Here is a 20,039-nt window from a genome sequence, read left to right on the forward strand (position 1 = left end):
TCTCTCTAGTAAGCCTGGACCATTTAATGCAGGGTTCCCCAATTAGTTTTCCCCAAGGGCCAAATTATGTTTAGGGTACCAAGCCGAGGGCCACACAACCTGTGAACAGATTGGGGGATTTTTTTTGGGGGGGGGGGGTGTTCCCGCTACTCCGGTGACAGTGCAGATACTAGTGTTGTTGCTGCTCTTACCACCATTATGATTATAATGTTTTTTTTCACTTATTATTGGTTGTGGTACTCATAATTTAGCCCTGGGATTCCTTTTTTTTTTTTTTTTTTTTAAGGTTTTCTGACCTCAGTTACACCCCAAAAAACTGAACATTCAGTGGATTTTCTGTGGTTTGGGGTTTTCGGAATAATTACGCTCAGAAAAGTGCTGTGATTGGCCCGTGGACTTTGATGTCAAAGTCCATTAATCCCGCCCCCTCCCCACAGAGTAGAGGCGATGATTGACATGCAAAATCCCTCAACAGCGACAACCGCAGGCAAATAGGTTTTCATTGCAGCTGAACAGGCTTCAGAACACTGAGAGAAAAAACCTGCCATGGCTCACTTGGAGGGGATTTTTCAGTTAAAACCTTTTAATACACGTTTGAAGGACCATGATAAAGACTTAATGTTTCGTAAAACCTGCATGTCATGAAACCTTTAAATCCTGTGTTGAGGGTCACACAAGGAAATAATGCACTCTTGAAAGTTTAAACTAAATAAGTTGAGAACCAACCATTTATTTGGTTGTTACAGTGTGCTTGAAAAGTATGCATCTTCAGCAGCTAGTGATGGCTAACCGTTAACCGGTAATCGTTAAGAAATTGGTAACCGGTTAATGCTAACGGTTAATGGTTAACCGTAAAAATGGTGGAGCAATGATGCACTTCCAACACCCAAGTGCACTGTGTGGACACACTTGTGTATTTTCAGGTGATCTAACCGACTGAAACTCTTGTTAGACCGTTTACAGTAGAAAGGTTTTTCTCCAGTGTGAATACGCTGGTGTCTCTTCAGGTCTTCTAACAAACTGAAACTCTTCTCACACTGTTTACAATAGAAAGGTTTTTTTCTCCAGTGTGAATACGCTGGTGTCTCTTCAGGTCATCTAACAAACTGAAACTCTTATCACACCTTTTACAATAGAAAGGTTTTTCTCCAGTGTGAATACGTTGGTGTACCCGTAGGCTACCTAACAGACTGAAACTCTTATCACACTGTTTACAATAGAAAGGTTTTTCCCCAGTGTGGACATGCTGGTGTGTCTTCAGGTGACCTAACTGACCAAAACTCTTGTCACACTGTTTACAATAGAAAGGTTTTTCTCCAGTGTGAATACGCTGGTGTCTCCGTAGGCTACCTAACTCACTGAAACTCTTGTCACACCTTTTACAATAGAAAGGTTTTTCTCCAGTGTGAATACGCTGGTGTGTCTTCAGGTCACCTAACTGACCAAAACTCTTGTCACACTGTTTACAAGAGAAAGGTTTTTCTCCAGTGTAAATACGCTGGTGTGCCTTCAGGTTACTTAACTGACTAAAACTGTTGTCACACTGTTTACAAGAGAAAGGTTTTTCTCCAGTGTGGACACGCTGGTGTGTCTTCAGGTTATGTAACTGACCAAAACTCTTGTCACACTGTTTACAATGGAAAGGTTTTTCTCCAGTGTGAATACGCTGGTGTGTCTTCAGGTTATTTAACTGACCAAAACTCTTGTCACACAGTTTACAGTGGAAAGGCTTTTCTCCAGTATGGATACGCCTGTGTGTCTTCAGGTCCCATAAGCGACTGAAACTCTTGTCACACTGTTTACAGATGTGAGTTTTCTTTCCCGTGTCAGTCAGATGACGTCTCTTTACTTCCGATTGCGTTGAAGTCTTGGTAGACTGTTGACTACTGTAAGGTCTTTCTTCTTCTGAGTTTCCCTGCTGCTGGCTCGTTGTCGGGAACAGTGGGTTCATCGTCAAAGCTGCTGCTATGCATGGGCTGTAATGGTCCAAGAATGCAATTAATGATCTGTGACCTTACGATCCAGGATTGATTACAGGGCAATTACCAGCTGAATGTCAAGTGTATGGATCTCTGCTAATAGTTCCTCTTGTTGGTGTTGAAGTCTTCCTCGATGTCTCTCTCCATTTGTGTCCTTCACACTGTACAGTCTGGTTTTAAGCTGAGCTGACTCAAAGCTCATGTTGTCACTATGATGTCAGCCATGCCCAAATATGGAGTTCCATGTCATTTACTGAGATAAAGTTTCAGCCCAGTCAAACCTCAATTGTCTTCCAGTATGAAATGAACGAGCGTCAACGAGCATCAGCTGGACACGCACACACACACACACACACACACACACACACACACACACACACACACACACACACACACACACACACACACACACACACACACAAACACGCACCTCTGCAGTGCTCTAAAAGCCCTCTCCAAAAGTCCTTGGATATGATGGAATACAATAAACATAGAAAACGTCTTGACAATAACTTAATTGACTTGCCTGATTTCACACTATGCAACAATATCAAACAAATAGCTATGAACTTCATCGGCAGACGGTGGGCGGACGTCATCATGACACAAAACAAAACTTTACAAACACACAAAAACATTAAAAACATGTATCAATCCTAACAACAAGGACTGCTACATGTTCAAAACAATTCAATTCAGTTCAATTGCATTGTAGTGCCAAATCAAGTGTCTCAAGACGGATCCGACATTGTCCCCCACACCCTCAGCAAAAAAATGTGGCAAGTGGCAAGGAACAACTCCCCTTTATCTACCATGGAAATCTGGTCACACTACGCCACAGTATCCAGTGCTATAAAGCAGTGGTTCTCAAAAGATTTCATGTCAAGGACCCCCATTTGAAGAAAAAAATAAACTTGTGCCAGGGACCGGGACCCCATAAGTCATGAGGGTACCATCACTAAGTGAAAATAGCAGAAACCTCCTCTCAAAAATGTTTTGCTTTTGTTTTTAACCACTTAAACCCCATATGGGTAACCGGAGTCCCTCAGGGCTCAATACCATAGTGTCTTTTGCGTCGCATTGTGAGCTTGTCGATCGGCAATTTTCCTGCGAAAGCTTTCCCCACAATACGGATGCTGGGGTTCAAGGGGTTAAGCGAAAGTGATTAAGCGTGTCCATGGGTTTTATAAATATTGAACCAAAGAAAAGTATGAACAAGATATTTTAACTAAATAATAACTGGGTCAATTAGAACACAGGTTATCCCCCCCCCCCCCCCCCCCCCATTTCCTGGAAAGCAATGGTTTTGGACATACAAGGCTTTACACCCGACAGCAACTATTTGAGTCACCGGATGAATGTACTGTAGCCAAGCTCACTGATTAGGGACATTAGGGCTTCTCTGAGTGGAGGCGAGAGCAGACACACTATATACTGTACTGTTCTGTGACACCAGGAGAGAGTGTGTGTGTGTGTGTGTGTGTGTGTGTGTGTGTGTGTGTGTGTGTGTGTGTGTGTGTGTGTGTGTGTGTGTGTGTGCGTGTGCGCGCTGCTGGACTGAAGAGAAGCTTCAGGGTGCAGCAGTGATTCATAGAGTACAGTCATACAGTGCAGTTCAGCCTACGACTGCATGGGTGTCAAGATCAGAGGTGTGTGTGAGTGTGTATGTGCGTGTCCACGTGCGCGTGTGCGCGCTTGTATTACTATACTTGTGAGGACCAAATGTCCCCGCAAATATAGGACAATAGACGATTCATAAGCTCACAGTGCGTCGCAGCGCTACCCCTTCTGAGCTTGTAGATAGGTCATGTTTTGGCTAATTTCAGCTATTTTCTGCTGTCCTAAAATGTTGATACATGTCCTGTAATACAAACGTGTGGGTGGGGGTGGGTGTGTGTGTGTGTGTGTGTGTGTGTGTGTGTGTGTGTGTGTGACATGCTGCTGCTGAGTGCTCCATAATATGAGTCAGAGGGGAAGTGTGACAAGTATGGATCACTGATCTATAATGGACTCTAGATTGATGATAACTTGATAGTATTCCTCGGCCATCTATAATAATTAATTATCATAGATTTTAACATTATTACTTGATCTATGTACTGATCAAAACATGATCTATGCACTGCAGGCAGCAAGTGAATCCTTTGACTCTGATAATTACAGTTCTTAGATTAGCTGTTAGCAGTTGTTTGCCAACCTGGATTGTTTAGCCACAGATGATGAATCAGTTAGTCAGTAGATGGCATTATGCTTTATAATTACAGAAAGCATACAGAAGACCATCCTACATCATATCACTACATACAGTATGCTGTATGACAAATCGCACGTTCTTATAACATTGCTGTCATTTGTGAAATGTTTTACAAAATCCTTTTTTATGGTCTCAAAAACATAATGTAGATCAAAGAGTGGTAGCGCACGTCCGACCTCTTGAAGGCAGGCGCTGGCCCCGAAGTGAACTGAGATCAAAGAAAACAAAGTTTGAGCCGCACACTGTTGTTGCTCCCTCAGTTTTGACAGACAGAATCATACAGACAGCTCTTGTTCAAACAACTGTCAGAAGAAGAGCGTGGGCTCGAAACGTCACTCGTAATTGACAAATAAAAAGACTTTTGGGAGCAATAACAGTGTGCGGCTCAACTTTTTATTCTTTGATCTCAAAAACTTATGCTGCACATTCTATTTGAGTCTATTTAGGACATATATGGCCACCAAGTGGATTCAAACTAAGTGGCATTTATTACATTATCCATCCAGTTTATCATAGATGTAATGAGAGCATTGGGATGTATGGATAAAGCAGTGAGAGCGCAGCGCAGTGTGTACACATACCGTACAATAATGCACAGGAAGTGTACGTCCGAGTTTTAAGCTCCTTAATTACCCCGTTGCCGTATTAAGCCCTCACTTCCCGCCGCAACCTTGTCAATCATCACCTGTTGCCATAGTGACAGAGTCCACTGCTACCTGGCTTCTGGTTAATAAGGTGCTGTGTGTGTGTGTGTGTGTGTGTGTGTGTGTGTGTGTGTGTGTGTGTGTGTGTGTGTGTGTGTGTGTGTGTGTGTGTGTGTGTGTGTGTGTGTGTGTGTGTGTGTGTGTGTGTGTGTGTGTGTGTGTGTGTGTGTGTGTGTGTGTGTGTGTGTGTCCGTCCGTGAGTGTGGAGAAGGTCATAGTGTTGGGGCTCATCAGCATGGCTGACACGTATATTCGTCTCAACACACCGACACAGTGAGCCTTGCCCCACGTCAATGTGTTCATACTGGAAAATTAAGAATCTGTGCTTCTTTTGGGGAATTTTTGACATCATGTATTATTGAGGAAGGGACCGAGCCGTTTGCTGAATAATAATCCTTATCTTTTCTATTGTTCCTCCAGTCACATTAAAATATTTCACATGAAAGAATGAAAGACAGCCAGAGCGTGTCAGGCTAAACCTTAACGAAGGGATTAATGTTAAGACAGAGACTAGTCAGGTGTTAAGCTTGCAAGCTCACAACGCGCCGCATCCGCCATGCGTTGTTACCCTATAGGTGGCCACTCACACATGGCCGTGTGGCAACGTGTCGGAGCCGCGGGGGATGGAGTGGGGGAACTTCCGGTTATATTCATTTTCAGCGGGAGTCACGTGCTACCTCGTGTCCAACATGCCGCTTCAGGGGGAGAAGGGGCGGAGGAAAGCCGCGCGGCACGTTGGACGGGGGAGGCGGAGGGACATGGCCATTTCAATGAATTTCCTATGGGAGTCACGTGGTTATCAAGCATCCAAGCGTGAAGCATCTGAATCGCGGGGGGAGGCGGGCAGAGCTTCATATTATATTTGTTTCCTATGGGAGTCATGTGATATTGCGCGTCCAATGTGCCGCACAGGGGGGAAAGGGGGCGGAGTTTCATAGAATGGAAGTGGATAGGGAGCCGCGCGGCAGTCGCTTGCCTGTCATTCATGAACGACAGGCAGCGTTTCGGCCCATTTATTTTCAATGGGAGTCACGTGATATCGCACGACCAGCGTCGCGCCACTCCGCCCTTTCCCCCCAGCGCGGTAGGCTGAACACGCGGCAGCACGTGACTCCCATTGAACATAAATGCCCCCAAGGCTTCCGACACGCTGTCTGTCGTTCATGTGTGAGTGTGCCGCGCCAGGTCGGCTATTTTTGCCACGCGATACCGTCGTGCGACAAAGTGTGAATGGGGCTTTAAGCCCGTTGTGCCTCTGGGTCGTGCGGACAGCCCAGTGTATCAGTGGGTGTGAGCTTCCCTCCGCCCAGGACATAATACGACGGCCGTTGTGTCAGCAAAGCCTGTAGGATTATCAAAGACCCCAGTCGTGGACTGTTTCAGATGCTATACCGCATAGCAAGCAATTCTGTATCCACACGCCCAAAGGCGGTAGGCTCCGCAAAAAGCTAATCCCCCCAGGTTTACGGATGATTGACACTATAGGCCAGTTGCCTGTCTACCTGCTACACAAATCCATAGAGGCTACACACACACACACACACACACACACACAGAATTGCCCTTAGCATCCCTCACACACCTGCTACTGCTATAATATTAAAACACACCTCACTCAGGCACCTGACACTGCATATTAAGATTGCACACATATACACATGTATAATAAATAGATGCTTACAGTATGCATATTTAGAAGTGGGACTGTGGGACCCATGCGCACCGTCAATCACCTCAGTCTGTGCTATGATTAAAGTATATACATGCATGCTGTTTTGCCTTACTATTCTTATTCTTAATTATTGTGTCCGCCAGGCCGAAAGGCATGGCAAGAGAGTATGTTTTACCCCCTGTCCGTCCGTCCGTCCGTCCGTCCGTCCGTCCGTCCGTGTGTCCGTGTGTCCTGTCCGTCCGTTACCACCTAATCTCCGGCACCGTTGGCCCGGCCGCTGCAAAACTGTGCACGCACACTCCCTGGATGCCAAGTCAGAACCTCTGGCCCAAAGGTTTCAGATTGGCCTTTTATAGCGCCACCAGGAGGCCGATTTGTGCAAAACACATTTATTGATACTACTCCTGATTTTGTCCAAACATCACACAAATCGGTACACAGTATCTCTATAGTCATGTGATCAACACGGATCTATCCGATTTCCCATATTACATCCTGATTACCTAAGATTGGCTTCCAAAGTTTGCAGGATTGGTCCGTTTTCAACAAAATTTCTCAAATCATGAACGCAGCTTGCGATTTCCGTGAAATTTCACACGCACATTTATATTAAGCCAGGAAGAAATGCCACCCTTTTACCATTGGCCTGTTATAGCGCCACCAGCAGGTCTAATTTTGCAAAACACATGTTTGGAACAAAATGCCTCAAATCATGAATGCAGTGTCCGATTGCAGTGAAAAGCCTAAAAAACAAATCGCACCCTTTTCACATTGGCCTAAATAGCGCCACCAGGAGGCCACAATAACCTACCTGACCTGGCGGAGACCTGTGCTCCGAGGAGCACTTTTTCTAGTTTCTTTTTGTTATTACACAATGCAGTGTTGAGGAAGAGGAACAGAAACCAAATGATTTTACTCTTGTGTACACTACTCATATATATGAGATTAACAATTAAAGATCTTGAATCTTGAATCTCTGTATGCGCACGCACGCACACGCACGCACGCACGCACGCACGCACGCACGCACGCACGCACGCACGCACGCACGCACGCACACACACACACACACACACACACATACACATACACATACACATACACATACACATACACATACACATACACATACACATACACACACACACACACACACACACACACCATAGAATAGAACGGATGTCATAGAACCGAAAAATGTCCAAAAATGAAATTTCATGATATAAGCCATTTAACCTTTAATTTAGGCTGTAATATAGTGTAATTTGTGACCATCTAGGTTAATCATCATTAAAGCTCTCAAGAGGTGCAGGGAGCCAGCACATACTGTAGGAACAAGTAACACTTTGCCAGGCACTTTGTCATCACTCTCGCAGCTGTAACATGCAAGAAAATGACTCATCCATCCACAGAATATTCCTTCAATGTGCTGCTTGTGGGTTTTTAATGAGGATTTATCTCACACCCCAACTGAGGTTCCCTCTCAGCTGAAGCCCTCGTAGAGGAGGGGAACAGGGGCTGGCCATCATCATTTTCAAATATTTTTATTTGCTATCATGTTAGTCTCTCAAGCCAATACCGATCTCTTCCCCGGTCCACCAGAAAAGCTCTTCAGACTGGAAGTTAATTAACCACAGTGTGTGACACAGTGTTCACGAATATTTATTTTAATTAGCTTCATAAGAAATATTTCAGTTTAATTGCTGTAGTTCGACTAATTTGTTTTCCAGTAGGAGTTAGTGAAGCGACTGCACAGGGGATACGGAAGTGGAGAGATCACCAGATGTCCGCATTATTTACTAGTCATTTTCAGAGCTTCTGAAAATAGGATGGCGGAAGCCAGCATGTCTGCCTTGAATGACTATTATCCACTTAAACCCTGTAGTCTTAGTGAAACGGACATGAGTTCCAACTAAACTCGGATCGCGGTTTCCGTCTATTCCAAGTCTCTTGGCCAAAAATAGCCGATTGTGGTGCATTTTGAGCTTCTTCTTTTTTTGTTCCCCCCAGAATAGGCATGCTGGGGTTCAAGTGGTTAAAATGCAGTTGCACTTGAAGAGGTATATGTAAGCAGCAGGAGAAATCACTATAGTGGGATATAGTCAGTGGTGTGAAGTAACTAAGTACATTTACTCAAGTACTGTACTTAAGTACAGTTTTGAGGTATTTTTACGTTACCGAAGTATTTCCAATTTTCTTTTGATGTCAATACTTTTGTACTTTTACTCAAGTATTTTTTTTATTCTGGACTTTTACTTGTAACAGAGTATTTCTACATTGCAGACTCGTTCCTGTCTAATGCACACTGTAACTTCCTGTGGCCTGTTATTTAACAGATTTAAACTCAATAAAGGGCGCTGTGGGTATATTATTGTCTGTTTTATGAAAAGAAGATTGTGTTCTGAAGCTTTCCTCCTCTCAGGGTTATAATAATGCTTTTAAAAAGAGTGTCTTTGTGGAAGTTTATGGAGATTTAAACAGTGTTAGATGTCACAAAGAAATGTGTCATTTTATAGCTAAATGTATTGTTTATGTTTTCTTTAAATTGCAGATTCTGTGCTTCCCACTCAAATCGTTTGATTATTTGTTTCCGGTTTTACCAACTGACTGATTACTAAAAGATGCATTTTGTGTTTGGCCAGTATTTAGTGAACTAATACCTAGCTGACCGGGTCGGCTCTGTACTTTGCTCACCCCCCCCCCCCCCCCCCCCCCCCCCCCACACACACACACACACACACACAATTTAGCTGAAATTAGCCGATCTACCAGCTCACAACGTGACGCATTGTAAACTTGTAGATTGGCTATTTTTAATAGACGTTACCCCCAGAATAGGGATGCTAGGGCTCAAATGGTTAAATAACAACCCACAACATACTGTACAACCCCATAAAACCCACTTGCTCACTGCAATGCAAGGCACTCCCATTACTTTTTCCTCCGCCCAATGCACTGCCCTGTTCCTGAAGAGCCAGAGAAAAAACAGCCCATCGTATACTAACAGCTCAGAACATTTCTGTTATTTTGCCTTCATTCCTCAGTGGATGATTGATAAAAGACAGATAGTGCTGACTGAACGGATGGCGAGATAAATGGTTGACACTGTCTTCATTGAGAAGTAAACACACATGCCACCTTTTGCATGCTTCAGTATATCGCCTGTCCGGTTTCTTTCGGCTCCAAAGCGCGAGTGTGTACAGCATCTCAACAGAACGCTTGTGAAGCACGCCACATCACAGTGTGTCTCATTTTTAGATCTGTGAAGAGAGAGGGAGAGAGACTGATGACTCTGCGAATGAACTGCAAGGGCATGCGTTTTGTGTGTGTGTGTGTGTGTGTGTGTGTGTGTGTGTGTGTGTGTGTGTGTGTGTGTGTGTGTGTGTGTGTGTGTGTGTGTGTGTGTGTGTGTGTGTGTGTGTGTGTGTGTGTGTGTGTGTGTGTGCGTGCGTGCGTGCGTGCGTGCGTGCGTGTGTGTGAAATCAGATGTCATACGCTGGTCTCCTGAGTGTGTCTTTAGCGTTAACACAGCCTGTGATGATATTGGCTCTGCAGTCCACCTTAGTGATTGATGAGGTGTCACTCTGCTTGTTTTTTTTCTGTATAAGAGGGTGCCTCCATGCACGGACACGCACGTACGCACACATACATTCCCAGCCACATACAGAAGGCATTTCTTCAGTAAAGGCTCTATGTGCTACATTATGAGCTACGGTCTGCCTAGCAATGGGAGTAGATGGAAGGAGTCGCAGGGCTCTGTAAATCACTACTTCCTGTCAGTGGGGTTTGTTAGCTTGTTCAAATTGACGATAAATGTTTTACTAGACTTCCTGGTGGCTCAGCGGACTAAGGTTCAAATTATCATTGTCAATGTACTATAGGGCCAGACCGATGTATCAGTCTGGCCGATATATTGGACATTATTTAACTTTTGTGACAAACATCTGTATCAGTAATTATGCAGCCCCATTTTCAACCACGTTCAATGTGGTGTCCATAGTTTGGGCACGTCATTATAGGCGAAACAATTTTTTGGGGATATCGCGGTGGTTAAATGAAGTAGTTCAGTTTATGTATTTATTCATCTATCAAAATATATTTTTCCTTTAAGTTAATGTTCTCAAATAGATGCGTAGCCTGTGAGACTAGTTCAGGCAGATACACTCGAGAGGTTCCACACATGCGCATTACTATGTGGGTGTATACGGATGCGTTATTACAACGGTGTTATGCAAGACCCATACGTCATACGCTGACGTGGCAATCGGCCAAACCAATTTGGCGGGTTATTTAAGCTCACCTCAGTCTCTGTTCTTCCTTCTGCTTGTCAGTGTCCCTGGACTGTCGGCAACGTGGGGGGTGCCCCCAGAGGCTAATTAAGATTTTTTTTGTTGATGGGTTCCCAGATTGGTTTGCTCCCACCGCCACCCCAGCATCACCAGTGGGCTCTGCTATTAGTTGTGTTCCCCATGGGGGGTTGTTATTGTATATCTGTCTCCCTGCTCTTAATGGTTAATGATGGTAGTCTAATTGTGCTGAGCAGGGAGAAACATGTAGCAGAGCCTGAACCCCAAGATAAAATATTATATCCACACTTGTAAACATTGGTTCAATCAATTTGTGAGTTATCTGACTGAACATTAATTGGTAATTGGTGGACTCTCAAAATTAGGATCAGTTGGGCTCTATTATTTCTTGATTTGTTATTCTGGTAAAATGCAAAGTGGGGTCTCATGCTTAATCTATTATCTCATACGGAACATTAGCAGATTTGTATGCTCTGGAAAAACTTAGCGCAATGTCATACTTTATACACTATAAGTGTAGTTTTCCAGTGCCCTTGAGTGCAAGCTCTACCAACACAATTAGCTATTGGGAAGCATTAAGGGTGATTTATATGGAGCTGCGTGTCGCACGACGAAAATAGCAGTCCTACAAGCTCGCAACACGTCATGCTGTGACGTGTTGTGAGCTTGTTGGTCTGCTATTTTCGGTGTGCGACACCGGCACACGACCAAGTAGTATATATATCAGGCCTTACCAAGCATTGGTGATCATAGGAAGCAAGGTCACCTTTTACAGTTGGAGTCCCACATTTCAAAAGAATGCAAAACATGCTTTGAAATGGAGAGCAGGGTCGGTTCTAGCTCGCATGGCGCCCTAGGCGAACCCTCACTTCAGCCGACACCCCCCCCCCTCCCCCTCGCCCGCCAACACAAATTGTGCGTCTATCGCACGACCACCCCCTGAAAAAACGGAACTAAAAAGGGCATTGAAAATGAAATACAGTATGTAAGCCTGACAGCCTAATTACATTGGTTGGTTGCACAAAACAAGTCTTTAATTATGCACAATATATCCAACATTCAGGATAGGGACCAAATTAACCATCCAACCTCCTTCGCTAATTATAGGCAAATATTTGAAGACTTAAAAGTAGGGTAAGTGCATGATAAAAGTGTTCAGTAACATTTACCCATTTATCAGGTTGAAGTTTACAGTGTTCCAGTTTCAATTTTGTCTTGTTTCACTTTCACATTGTGTGTTTGTGTGTGTGTTCTCAGTCCTGATTGGATACAATTTGTCCTAACCTGAAAATGGCTTTTCTGTTTAATAAAGAGCTAGAGATGCAGGGGGACCCCTATTAATGAACAAAAACAAACCCTAAATAGCAATGATTACTATCAGAACACAGATATATACAAATATCTCTCTTCACACAGTGAAGAGAGACAGAGAGTCGAGGAGTGACATGCAGCAAAGGTCCACCAGGCTCGGGAATCGAATCTGGGACTCACTGCCAGAGTCTATGACGTGGTACGCACCTTATTATTATTTCGCCTTTCGATCTGTGGAACCACAAAATGCTATGCCCTCTCCATGAGTTTCCAGTGTCCCATGGGGCATTGAGGGAATTATGGGCCTCACTTCCTGTTGTCATTTAATTCACATTCCTACAGGAAGTGATGCATAATTCCCTAGGAAACTTCACTGGCCCCGATGGAATGGACAGATGGGCAAATATATTCTTCATTAGAGGGAACTTGTACAGTATTTCCATTTATGTATTTATTTGATTTTTTCCTGATATTACACGTTTATGTTATTTTATTTTGAGGAGGAGATGACAGCATACTGTATGTGATATGCTTGTTGGTCCATTTATTTCCATTTATGCCTTGAAAGGCCTACAATGATGACTGACAATTTCTATGTCTTACTTTGGAAAGGCTGAAAATTTGATTTAAGAGTGATGACACACACACAACCGTGCACCAATGCAAATTCTCCTAAATGCGATACATATAGTAAATGTATTATACACACACACACACACACACACACACACACACACACACACACACACACACACACACACACACACACACACACACAATAATTCACACCATAATGCTATGCAAATAGTAATACCACATAATCTGACAGGCATTCATGCGAATCACATGGGAAATGGTTTTCTGACTCTCCTGGCCTCTTGAAATGCATGAGCCATTTGCCTTCAGTTCAATTCAATATCTTTGTTATTCTGTGCAGTGTGTCGCTGTGTCTGTACTCTGTGTGTGTACCAAATGTCCCCCCAAGCAGTGGTGGAAAAAGTACTCACATGTTTTACTTAAGTAAAAGTATCAATACTGCATAGTAGAAATAGTCTGACTTGAGTAAAAGTACAAAGAAATTGGTATCAATATGTACTGAAAGTAACAAAAGTAAAAAGAACAAAAGTACTTGTGAAATGTCCCATTTCACAAGTTTTGGAAATAGGAAATAGCCAGTAAAGTAAAAAATACATCAACATTGTACAGTACAATGTTGATGTATTTTTTACTTTACTGGCTATTTCCAATTTTCAGTACTTTTACTTCTACTCCACTACATCTCAGAGGCAAATATACTTTTATTCCAATACAATTATTTGAAAACTTGAATTATCAGTTACTTTGTAGATTTTGATTATTATTACAAAACATACATTAACCACTTCACATCAAGTACAATACTTGAGTAAATGCACTTAGTTACTTATTAGACCATAAAACAACTATTACTCCTGTGAGGACCAGGGAAATTGTCCTCACAAGAATAATGGTCGTTTTAGGGTCATAATAATTTGGGGAGTAAGGTTAGAGGTTATAGGTTTATGCCAGACTTATACTTACTTGCATGCCAGTGCTGTGGACTGAAAATAGACGATGTACGAGCTTGTAGATCTGCAATTTTCGATTACTGTAGGTTTCAAAATGGCAAATTGCCTATTTGTTGATGTCCTGTTCTTATCACAATTGTTGATGTCCTCACAAGTGTAGACATAAAACCTGTATGCAGTGTTGCATTGCTGAATTGGAACACGGTTGCACTCTATTTTAATGACGTGACGCGCACGTCGCTGAACATCTACACTACAGGTCACACAATGGACAATTGATATGCATCTAGGCTCATTCCTATGTTAATTCCCCTGTTGTGAGTCGGGAGCCTTTGTAAACTTTGTTGAGGTGTGAATTTGAAGTTGTTTTAAATCTATGCGTGTGCCTGCGCGTGCTCCTGGTCAAATAGTTTCCTGCACGGTAGTGATGCGCGGGTTGACCCGTAACCCGCGGGTCAACCCGCGGCGCGGGTGGGTCGAGTCAGAATTTCGGAGGCAATTATGCGGGCTGCGGGTGAGCGGGTCACGCGCTCACACGCAAAAAAAATAAAATTCTTTTGTCTTTATTCCTAATAAGAATAAGAATAATAACAATAAAACAGTTTGAATACACTTGGGGATTATTTTCTAACCATGATTTTACAGAATAAAAAAAAAATCGTGGGTCGAGGGGCGGGTTGAGCCATAGATTTATATATGGGTTCGCGGGGCGGGTTGAGGCGGGGCCGAGTCATGAAAAAACCCGACCCGCGCATCATTACTGCACAGCGTTCAGGGCCGTCCCATGAGCAATGCAACCCTGCCTGTGTGCATGCGTGCACCTTTATGTCCATGTGTGGTGTGGTGTGGTGTGCGTGCAAAAGTGCACATACTGTACTGTGTGCATGAATGCATATATGCTTTCAAGTGAAAGCCTACCTGGAGTCGGCACACTATCAGGGCTTACTCACAGTGAGTCAAAATGCAGTAATTGCCGGAGTGAAACCCTTGGAAGGCTCTCATGATGTGGCAGTCGTCGCCCAAGCAGCCCTGGTCAGCCAACCTCAGCGTTCAGCTCTATCACACATGGCTGCGATAAATAAGCCCACCTCTCTCTCTCTCTCTCTCTCTCTCTCTTTCTCTCTCCTCTCTGTCTTTCTCTCCATCTCTCTTCTCTCTCTCTCTCCCCCACACTCTCTGTCTCTTTCTCTCTCTGTCTCTTGCTATCTCTCTCTCCCACCCTGTCTCTCTCTCTCCCAGCCTCTCTCTGTCTCTTCCCCCCCCCCTCTCTCTCCTCTCTGTCTTTCTCTCCATCTCTCTTCTGTCTCTCGCTATGTCTCTCTCCCACCATGTCTCTTTCTCTCCCACCCTCTCAGTCTCTCTCTCTCTGCCTCTCTCTCCCCCCCCCCTCTCTCTCTGCCTCTCTCGCCCCCTCTCCACTGCTACAAGCAGCTCAAGGTGAACACAACAAGGACATAGTGATGTGATTCTCTTCCTGCTGCCAGGCCAGCCTCTACAGAGTGAGTCTAAAGTACCTTTAGCTCTCCTCCTCCTGCTATTATTATAGTGTGTGTGTGTGTGTGTGTGTGTGTGTGTGTGTGTGTGTGTGTGTACTGAGCTAATCTCACAAGCCGCTGGACAGATGTGTTGTGCCCACTGGCAGTAGGCCACAGAAGTAACTCCACACATGTTTTTATTTTTCCCCCCACATAATTCTTGGAAATATTTTACTTTAATTTTAGAATGGAAGCCAAAGGGTCTTTGATCAGGCTGAAACCTTGCCTAAATTCGGAGTCATACATTACGTCATAGATACGTATTTAGAGTCAGTCGGCTAAAGTTTAGACGACTGACGTCACAGGCTGCCCACACGAAGTCCAAGTTCCACATGGGAGCCACATCGTTCCCATGTGAAACTCAAGACCCACATAATTCTATTTTTCTGTGTGTCCGGTAACTAATCTCGTTAAACCGCTGGACCCAATAGCGCTGTCACAGGCTGGCCACATATAATCCCCGATCCACATGGAGGACACGCTGTTCCCATGTGGATGTCAGCATTCACACCATCCAATTTTTATGTAACTCTTAAGTTCGCGGCCACAAACACTTTTCAAGTGGTATGGGCCCTGATCAAGAAAAGGTTGATAATCACTTTACTAGCCTCACTTTACTACTAGATGTCTGAAAATGGAGAAAAACATATATTTTGTTTTTATCAATGGAAGGGCCTTGGGGAAATAATAACCAGTCTGTAAAGTGTTTTGCTTTGCAGAACACAAAAGTGTGCCTGGACTCCCTGTGGCTTAAGCTGTCCAGATGTCAAAATACAGCGCTAGTTTGTGTCTGTGTGTGCGTGTGCGTGTGTGTGTCTGCTTGAGTGTGTCTGCGCGCGTGCAGATAGCAGGCTCATGTAATTGTGTTTCGGTTTCTATTAGATTAACAAAGGATGCTGGAACAAGGCATGAGTCCATGACCGCCCTTGTTTAAAAAGAAATCATGAAATCTCTGTGAGGGAAAAAAGTTTTTGTTAAAAAGTTAAAGCTCTATATTTTCATCCAATCAGGAGAGACTATTCATCAGCTCCAATTTTATTTTCCAGTTGCAATCTTTTCTGCTTATTTCTTCGTGTCATCCCTTTCAATTCTAATTGTTTATCCACAGTATCCTGTATGCGTTGACCTGTATGAATTATTGTCCTGACCTGAAAATGCATTTTCTGTTTACTAAAGATCTGGAGAGACGGGGAGAGCCCTGTTAATGAACAAACATTCATAGCAATTATTACTATCAGATTATAGAGCTATTTAACACTTATTTTAACAAAAATAAATTACTTTAAGTGTAGGTATAGGTATGCCTAAGGTGTGAGTGTGATTCACTGAGCACATTGAAATTCTTTCAGCCCACTGTATTAGTTTATTTTTATTATATTATGATGGTTTGTTTTATTCCTTGGGAGAAGGGCAGATGCATGCAAGGATGATTGGAGATGAAAAACATATTTTTTCATATTGGCTTTTTGACTCGTAGCCCTCTCTGTAGGCCTGCAGCGGGCTCATGTCATCCGACATGCACCATGGGACCTGTGTGTGTGCAGCTCTATCTGGTTGTCTCTATTGATCTGCCACCTGTGCTCTGTATTATCATAAAGCCAATATACATGTCCACTCACTGTGGGGAAGTGCATTAGACTCTGGTCTCTTATCAGCTCAGTGGGAGACCATTGGACTGATTAAGCACTGCAATTATCAATTTGTCTTTCTTTCTTTCTTTCTTACCTTCCGTATTTCCAGTGGTGGAAAGTAACTAAGTACATGTACTCAAGTACTGTACATACACTTTTGAGGATTTTTTACTTTACTGGAGTATTTCCAATTTCCAATACTTTCACTTCTACTCCACTACATCTCAGAGGCAAATATTGTACTTTTATTCCACTACAATTATTTGAAAACTTTATTAACTAGTTACTTTGCAGATATAAATGATTACATTATAAAACATGCATTAACCACTTTAATCATATTTTATACCTAGGGTATTTGAAAATAGACGATCTACAAGCACACAACGCGTCGCATCGCGACGTGTTGTGAGCTTGTAGATCTGCTATTTTCAAACATTTCAGTACTTTTACTTTTGGTACTTTAAGTACATTTTGATACCAATACTTTTGTACTTTTACTCAAGTAAATTTTGAACACCAGACTACTTGTGACAGAGTACTACATTGCAGTATTGATACTTTTACTTCAGTAAAACATGTGAGTACTTTTTCCACCAATGCTTATATCTTTCTTTCTTGCATTCTTTATTTCTTTCTTGCATTCCTTCTTTCTTACCGTTTCTCCTTTCTTGCTCTTTCTTAATTTCTTTTCCCCTCTCCCTTTCTATTACTCCTCCACTCGCTCACTGTTTTTCCATTCCCCCGCTAGCCTCCTGTTCTTTTCATTCTTTGACTTGAGTAAAATGTGAGAGGCAGCCATTTCCCTGCTCTTTGTTATTAGCAGTGCTCACGTCAAAGCCGTTGCCGTGGCGTTACAAATGCCCTCGCAACTCGGCCAGTAAATCAATAACTCGTCTGCTGAATTCAGTTCTATTATTTTTCCGCCGTCGCTTGTCTCCAAATCCCCCCCCCCCCCCCCCCCCGTATGAGAAATGCTGCCTTTCGGCCTGAAAAATCACACTCACTTAGGACATTATGTGTCCATCAGTCACACTGGAGCTGTGTATGTGGAACTGTGGCATGAAACACGCGCACATGCACGCACACACACACTCACACACACAAAAAGTACTCGGATATTTTACTTAAAAAGACAACAATACCACAGTGTAGGAATCCTCTGTTACAAGTAAAAGGCCTGTGTTCAAAATGTTACTTGAGTAAAAGTACAAAAGTATTGGCATCAAAATGTACTAAATTACCAAAAGTAAAAGTACTAAAATGTTTGAAAATAGTAGATCTACAAGCTCATCGCGACGCGTTGTGAGCTTGTAGATCGGCTATTTTCAAATAGCCTATCTAATTATATAAACGACAAGTTACTTCCGCGCGCCGCTGACGCTATAGCCACAGCTCTGTAATCGAGTAAACACAACGCCGCCACAGCACATGTCGCGAGCACAGTAGCCACGGCCTACTTTCACAATTTACGGGTGGCGTAGGGCACCTATCATTGCTCACTCCACAGTTTCCACGTCGCTACATAATTTATTACACTCACCACATTTTGGACAAAACGGAAGGTGAATCACTTTCTTACCGTTTAGCGTGCGCACCACCGACACCGAACGGCGACGGGTTTCGCCGAAACAACACGAACGGCCGCCATTGAAACTCCGCAGCTCTCTCCGTCGCCAGAAAAACAACAACACAAGCGCCTCCTTCACCTCCCCTTCACCGTGTCTTCTGCTTCCACGCTCAATTCAGGTGACTACAATGCTAATACATTCACGCTCAACCTCACAATCATAAGCTTCTTCGTTTAGTGTTTCATTAGCACGAGCGTGGAAAACAACTACAGCTCGCACCGTTACTCCATGTGCTAAGGGTAAACATGAGGGTTGCCAGGTTGGCATGCAGGTTTTCTAAAAACAAGCGCCAGAAACAAGCAACCACCTTCATGAAAAAAAAAAAAAACACCGAAGGGGTCCGCAATGATCCAGGGGGGTCCCCGCGCGTCCCAACACTCCACAGGATGTCCGTGGACCAGCAGGGGGTCCGCGGACCCCCTGTGGACCCCCTGCAACATAATAAATATAATTTCTTCTAAATTTTTTTTAAAACTTTTCCACAGTTTTACTCCGGCGATTTGGGTACCCCAATATACACGCGCCCACGCTGGGCCCCCTGCGCGGCTGGGGTTGTGGGGGTGTGGCCCCCCGAAACTCTAGTGTATAATATAGGGCTAAAGTGGTTAATGTATGTTTCATAATATAATCATTTATATCTGCGAAGTAACTAGTAACTAAAGTTTTCAAATAATTGTAGTGGAGTAAAAGTACAATATTTGCATCTGAGACGTAGTGGAGTAGAAGTAGAAGTATTGAAAATTGGAAATACTCAAGTAAAGTACAAGTACCTCAAAATTGTACTTAAGTACAGTACTTGGGTAAATGTACTTAGTTACTTAACACCACTGACACACGCACACGCATACGCGCACACACAGGTGGTGGTGTAGAGCTGCCAGTCATGCTGCCACGGTGTCTGCCTGGCACAATGAAAGGACCTCCGCTCCGTGTGTGTAAATTGGTTCACCAGTGGCCGAACCAGGATGCGAACTCAGGGCTCTCATTATGTCAGAGCCGCAGCCAAAACTCACCCTGTACCACTAATTGAAATGGCATCTCCCATAAATAACTCCCTGTTCTCGCCCACTGTCTGGCCCTAATTACTTCTCCCCTGTCCCTTCATTTTTTGCTTTTCTCTTATGTGTTTTCTCTTTCTTTCTTTCTTTCTCCCTGCATTCTGCGGTTCTCCTCTCATCAGCAGGGGAATACAGTGAACAATGTTCCTCTGTAGCTCTGCGCTTTTTGTTGCTGCAGAAATAGCCACTTTGTCCCCGCCGGGCGTCCCTGGGTGTTTGATATACGGCAGTGGAACCTCTTCCAGCAGAGTTACAACGCTATATCCGTGATCTATTGTTCACATAATAGGGCTGTTACATTCCTTTTTGCAGCATGCAATTACACAAAAGCATCAGTGTTGTTATGCAGTGAGATTTATGATTATAGTGCAACCTTTTGCTGACATGAAGTGTCATGTTTTTATTTATTC

General features: G+C 43.5%; 1 protein-coding gene across 1 annotated transcript in view; it reads left to right on the forward strand.

Annotated features, from left to right (window-relative positions):
- The window catches only part of myripb (myosin VIIA and Rab interacting protein b), a gene marked incomplete at both ends in the record, with an annotated part of 206,343 nt that overhangs the window by 59,362 nt on the left and 126,942 nt on the right, over nucleotides 1-20,039 (forward strand). The window lies entirely within an intron of this gene.

The sequence above is a fragment of the Gymnoscopelus microlampas genome (assembly GCF_963454915.1).
Source record: "Gymnoscopelus microlampas genome assembly, chromosome: 22".
Lineage (NCBI taxonomy): Eukaryota > Metazoa > Chordata > Actinopteri > Myctophiformes > Myctophidae > Gymnoscopelus > Gymnoscopelus microlampas.